Raw genomic sequence first — 6,726 nt, forward strand, 5'->3', positions numbered from 1 at the left:
AATGCAATTAATTGATATATCCTCAATCAACATTCACTTTTTTAACTAATTGATTCTTTTGTTTATTTTAAGCATCTCGATCTTTCTTATTCACAATTAAAAGCAAATTAATACCAAATTTAATCCTATTTAATGTTTTACCTATATTTATTAACAATTAATCAAAAATTTTAAAATTCTACTTAATTATTGAAATTGCCATAATAAGATATTCATTTTAATTAATTAATTTATTCATTTATAATTCTAGCTATTAATTGTAATTTTTTGAAATCATGTGTAATTTGTTAAAATTTATATTAAAAAAAAAACAATCCTATTAAACATTTATTATTAATTATTATTGCAATTAATTGACATATGCGTTTTTTTTCAGAAACATAATAATTTATTGCAATTTCTAACTAGTTTTCGCAATTTATCTATGCTCTATCACTATCACTATATTAGTAGTACATTACACATCATAAAAATGCAAATATTAAAAAAAAAAACAGTGTTAAGTCTTTAATTTAACAAAGCCGATTTTCTGTAATATTTGATAAATCTTAAAATTAATTGTTTTTGTTTAAATATATAATAGATTATGTAAATCAAGAAATGATTCCCATCTGAATATAGTTCGATTGAACTAGTCGTAATGGAATAAGCTATTTGCGACCGGTCGTTGACCTTAAAATCGTGATTATGTATATCTCCAACATCGCGAATTTTGCATTTGTTACGTAAATAATTTATGGAGAAATCACGAATGCATTTCGGTTATTTAAGTAACAAATGTTCGATTCTTTCTAAGAAAATTTCATGTAATATCATTGAAATTGTTAATGAAGATGAAAGGTTTTTTTTTAATGTTCTGATATCAAGTAAACAAAATAAACAAATGAGTTTCAGGTGTTTATTCAACATGTCTAATGGATATTGCAACTTGATACTTTGTTGATTTGCTCGAAGCCTCGGTGAGGTAACAGTGTTAGAACTTTACGCATCAGCAACACTTTCTTATTCCAATTATTCCATTAAATTTTCTTCAACAAAAAAAACTATTTCACATTTAAATTATTCTTTAAACATTTGATTGCTCAATAAGTATTTTACAGAAAAAAGCACTTCTCTATTCCATTAATTCGTTTAAATATCCTGAAATATGAAACAATTAAATTTTAAAAAAGAAACACACCACAAAACGTTATTATGCTATAAACATTAGATTACTTAATATCAAACATTAAGTAATTACAAACCAAGCGCATTGTATTAAGTAATTCCAACTAGAAATCTTGTAACAGAAAAAAAAATTCTAACCACGTGTATATTAATATAAAGTGACAAAACCCATGGACGTTTCATTTGATATTTGTTTATAAGGATTTCATTAAACTAGAAAACAAACTTCAACAACAATGGAATAGTGCAAGTATTTTATCACCCACAACGATTTGGAATAGCAACAAAAAAATGTTCATTAATCGAGCATCCGTTGAAACTTTGGTACTTTGATTTCGCATATTTTCTTAATGATAAACGAGCTATTTTTTCGGTTTCTAATCGGATATTTGTAAGCACGAAATCTTTTTTTTTATATTGATAAGATATAATTGATAATGTAACAAATTTTTCTGATTTTTCGCAATGATTTATCTCAATGCAAACAAAATTTCAACTAGTTTAACTAAAGTTTTATTTACGTTAATTTGTAATTAAAGTATTTAAATAAATTACTTTAAATACTAATGGACTAATACTAATTGGTATAGATTTCTTAAATTATGTAAGTAGATTAGTTATAGGTTTATATTCTAATTCAGTATATGGAATGTAGTTTATATAAGTCCTCGGTAGTATAGTGGTCAGTATCCCCGCCTGTCACGCGGGAGACCGGGGTTCGATTCCCCGCCGGGGAGGATTTTTTTGTTGTCCTGCGGAAAACCCTTGATTTTCCGTTGCGGAAAATCGGAAAATTTTGGTATAGGTAGCGTGGCCGAGCGGTCTAAGGCGCTGGTTTAAGGCACCAGTCTCTTCGGAGGCGTGGGTTCGAATCCCACCGCTGCCAAGAACGTTTTGGGAAAAACAACCCTAACTTGATCATTTCTATTATATAATTGTTACATACTTATAGTTTTTACTAACAATATAACTTATTTTCCAAAATGTAACTAGTTAATGTTTTCTTGTATTTTTCAATAAGTATAATAGTAAAACATTGAATTTTTTTAATTTTAATAAATAAGTGCACAAAATTATCGTTTTTTTATGCTGTTATTAAGATCTCGATTAGTCCTGCTTCAAACAGTCCGGCATATTGCGTTTTTATAAATAAGTAGACAAAATTAACGTTTTTTTTTGCTGTTATTAAGATCTCGATTAGTCCTGCATATTGTGTTTTTTTAAGAAAAACTGTAGAAATAATCAAGTTAAGATGAAAAGTTTTCTATAACTTTGTAATAAGCGTGAATCTTTTTTTTATTAACTACAATAAGTAAATTTTATGTACATTTTTCCAAGCAGTTTAATTGCAATTAAACTAGAAACGTCCTTTAAGAAAACAAAAATTGTTTCACGTTGAAATATAAAAAAAACGTGTCTAATTACAAAATGCACGTCCAAAGTGCGTTTTCTTAATTACAATACGTTGTTTCTCGTTGGACTCTCGCATATTCTTTTTTTTTCGTTACGAAACTTTTAAGCCCCAATAAGTGTATTAAGGCCAACGAGTACACTTTTTTTTTATTGTTTTTTTTTTCTCGATTAATCGACCGGTCTTTCCGACATTTTCTCGATTGCCAACAACAACTTTCAAGAACAAGATTGATTAAAGAAAATACACAATTTTCTGAAATTTTCGTGTTCGTTTTCCTTTTCGTCGATGATTGAAACGAGTTATTATTGCATTGCACGCAACAGCGTTATATAATAGCAATTACGGCTTCGCTCGAATTGCCAATTTCTGAATGCATTTGCAGATGATTTATTTATTAATTTCCTTCATTGCTACACGTCTTCAGACATAAAGAGAGAGACTTTATGCGAACTCAATAAATGCCAGTGGTAAACTAAGCAATTTCTGTAATAAGACAAATTTATTCAATTAATTTATCCTCTAAAAAACACACACAGTTATATAACTTTTAATTTGCTTGCAAAAGTAATGAACGTGTGGAAACTTGTAATTATTTTCAAACATAAATATTATTTTTAATTTTAATTGCACAATAATTAACTTAATAGCAACGAAATTGTTTCATCTAATAAGCATTTATTACTAAAAAAAAATAGAAATTTTCACACACAAAAACGTGATATTTAGAGGAAAAACTTTATTGTAAATAAGGAAATAACCATGGAGATAGAAGAAAAGGTAAGGACGATTGTAAAAAGCTGCAAATATGTTCAATCATTCCATAAAGACGAAAATAGTGTTAAACAAACGTCGTTTTCTTTTATTATTTGTTCTTTGTGTAAAAAAAAGCAATAACATTTACTTTATTCTAAAAATTGCATATGTAAACATTTTGAAATTATGCAATCGTTTACGATTAATCTTCTCCTTTTTTTGAGGATTGGCATGCAGAATTGGAGTAAAGTGGAAACTGGATTGACCATTATGCATACATAATAACGACCATTTGGATTCGCGGCGAATTTGAATACGTGCGCAAAGTAATTAACTAATAATGAAAGTGGCTATTCGAGAATTTGCATAACGCATAAAGCGACCACAGCTTCAGAAGCACGTATGCAGATATCCATCAATTTGAACGCAAATCGATAACAACTAAGTTTTCTTTTTTCTATGCATAATCCAAATTTTTGCATTCCTTGCAGTAAAAGCGTATCATAACGAAAACATACAGAGACTTTTGTTGTTTCAGTTCATAGAGTATTTGTTTTATGAGAAATAGTAATAATGTGATGAGAATTACGTAATTAGTTAAGCGATGAACACAAAAAATTGATTGGTAAACTAGGCAACCAAATATACTTCAGATTGAGGGAAAGCAATTAATGTAGTGTATTTTATAGAAATAGCAATTAAGCAAAGTAATCAATAAATAAATAACAACAAAAAATACTAATTTCTTTATAGTTTTCAAATTATAACAAATAACCTTATGTAATTAATATAATAAAATACCTTTACAGTAAACAAGTTACCTTCTTTATAGAATTTCTAAATAAATAAATAACAAAAAAAAACATGTTTATAGTTTAATAATTAAAACAGAGGACCATTAAAAGTGTAATTAATCTAATAAAAATAAATATGTACAGTAAACAAGACACCTTCTTTAGTGCGTATGAAAATTGATTAAGTTTTGAACTTTAATATATAAAAAAATCGAATTAGAATGTAAATGATATGTATAATTCTCTAATTAGAAACATAAAATATTGTTCCATTTTTATACACCGAGTTTTGAAAATAATTTAAAGTGTAATTATTATATTTCGATGAAATTGGAGAGGATTAGAGTGAAAGCTATACCCAGGATGAAAACGAAGAGGTATTTGAAGAGACCGAAAGGAAATTCTCCGCGTTTCCTCATCGTGGCCACCGTCAAGATGCGTTTAAAATCTGTGTAAGGTGGATACCGTATCGCCTGAATCTTCTCGACGATCGGATTCAACGACTTCTTCAAGACGCTCTTCTCGTGGACGAACGTATCGAACGAGGCTTTCCCATGGTAATTCCCGTTTCCGCTCATACCGACGCCTCCGAAAGGTAAAGATTCTGCTGCGATGTGCATGAGAGTATCGTTGACGGTGACGCCACCTGCGGATGTGCTGAGCAGCATTTTATCCACGTCCTTGCTGTTCCTCGAGAATATGTACATGGATAAGGGTTTCTCTCGGGCGTTTATGAAAGCTATCGCCTCGTCCAGATTGGAAATAGTTATGATGGGCAGCAGAGGACCGTAAATCTCTTCGTGCATAATAGCATCGTTCGGACTGACGTCTGCGAGAATAGTCGGATGGATGAAACGCGAGTTGGGATCCGAGGATCCACCGTAAACGGCGTTTTTATTGGACATTAGTTTCAGGACGCGATTGAAGTGGTCGTCGTTCAGCATCCGGCCGAAATCCGGAGATCTTTGCACGTCGTCTCCGTAGAACGAGGTCAAAACTGTTTTCGCCGCTTTGATGAACTTCTGTTGGACTTCTTTGGTGCAGAGGACGTACTCTGGACCTATGCAGGTTTGTCCTGCGTTCACGCACTTTCCCCACAGGATGCGTTTCGCTGCCAAATCTATATTCGCTGTTTTATCTAAGTAGACGGGATTCTTTCCACCTAACACCAGAGTTGTGGGTATTAACTTCTGCGAGGCGGCTGCTTGCACCACTTTAGCGCCTTTAACTTGACCGGTGTAGAAGATGTAATCGTATTGCGTGTAATCGACTTCTCCGTTGATCACCTGGTAGCACTCCGCGTCCAAATAATTGGAAATATACTTCTGCATGAACTCGGCGGAGTGCTTGGATAAGAGCGATGGTTTGACCATTACGCAATTCCCAGCGGCTATAGCCCCGTGCAGTGGAAGCAAACTGCTCTGCAGCGGGTAATTCCAAGCGCCTATAACGAGCACAACGCCGTATGGATCCTTGTAAACCTTCAGGTCATCGAAGAAGTTCATCATGCGTTTGGCTCGGCTCTCCGGTACGGCCCAGTTCTCGAAATTCTTCAGCACATTTAACAAATCGTTTTTGAGGAATTCAATTTCGAAGATCACCGTTTCGAGCGCGGGCCTCTGCAGATCCTCCTTCAGAGCTTCGATCATCTCATCCTGGTGTTCCGTGTACAATTTCCACAGGCTTTTCAGCTGTCGCCTCCGGAACTTCAGACTCTTCGTTCTGTCGCTGGAGAAGGCATTTCTTGCGGTCTGCAGGTTGCTGGAGATGTGCACGACACTGTGGTCGAGCTTCGCGCGTGGAAGCGAGAATTCGCTCTCGATTTCGTCCTGCTGCATTTCGTCGGTCGCGTTCACTTGCCGTTGACTGACTGCTGCTGCTGCTAGACTTTACGCACACAGACCAAAGCAAGCAACAACATTAGACGCCCCGGTCAAACAACATTTGGCACGACGATTACGTCAAGCATAAAACACCTTCACCTGACCTCAGTCGACTCAATATTTCAGCGCGACGGATGGATACCTCCAGGAAGCGAACGAAGAGACTGTTGCGCAACGCTAGTTAGAAAGTTTACTCATTTCGCATCAATTTATTCGCTTTAATTAATAAACCCTTTTGAACCACACACTCAAAGCACTTAGTTTTCGAGAAGTTAAGAAATATTTTCTTTTCATCGTCCATTCGAATCTTCCAACAGTTTATTACAACACAAGTTTCCTCGAGGCTCTTATTTAATAAGTTTGTTTAGATCAGTGATTCCCTAAAGTGGTCTATATCGACCCCCAGGGGTCTATGACAACCTAAGTTAAGCATAAAATCTCCACGCATTTGTTTAGATCAGTGATTCCCAAAGTGGTCTATATCGACCCCCAGGGGTCTATGACAACCTGCAAGGGGTCTACGTCAGCGAAAAAAAAATTTGGGGGTCCAGATAAGAATGGATCTAGAAGGGTCTACCAACGTGGCAATGAAATCATAGACGCTCGAAATCGCGACTGTATCGAAATCCCGACTATATCAAAATTCCGACAACCATAATCTCGACTGTATCGAAATCCCAACATTCGAAATCCCGACTATATCAAAATCTCAACT

At 33.9% G+C, this 6,726-nt stretch overlaps 2 non-coding genes and 1 pseudogene across 2 annotated transcripts; 2 read left to right on the plus strand and 1 right to left on the minus strand.

Annotated features, from left to right (window-relative positions):
• The first annotated feature begins 1,832 nt into the window (after positions 1-1,832).
• On the plus strand, positions 1,833-1,904 carry Trnad-guc. Its single transcript has one exon. It is a non-coding gene; the product is annotated as a tRNA-Asp (tRNA).
• Positions 1,905-1,971: 67 nt separating this feature from the next.
• Trnal-aag lies at positions 1,972-2,053 on the plus strand. The gene has a single exon. It is a non-coding gene; the product is annotated as a tRNA-Leu (tRNA).
• A 2,246-nt stretch (positions 2,054-4,299) lies between these two features.
• LOC108569204 lies at positions 4,300-6,067 on the minus strand (annotated as a pseudogene).
• Between the last annotated feature and the right edge of the window lie 659 nt (positions 6,068-6,726).

Source organism: Nicrophorus vespilloides, unplaced genomic scaffold, assembly GCF_001412225.1.
Source record: "Nicrophorus vespilloides isolate i.1.1-1 unplaced genomic scaffold, Nicve_v1.0, whole genome shotgun sequence".
NCBI lineage: Eukaryota > Metazoa > Arthropoda > Insecta > Coleoptera > Silphidae > Nicrophorus > Nicrophorus vespilloides.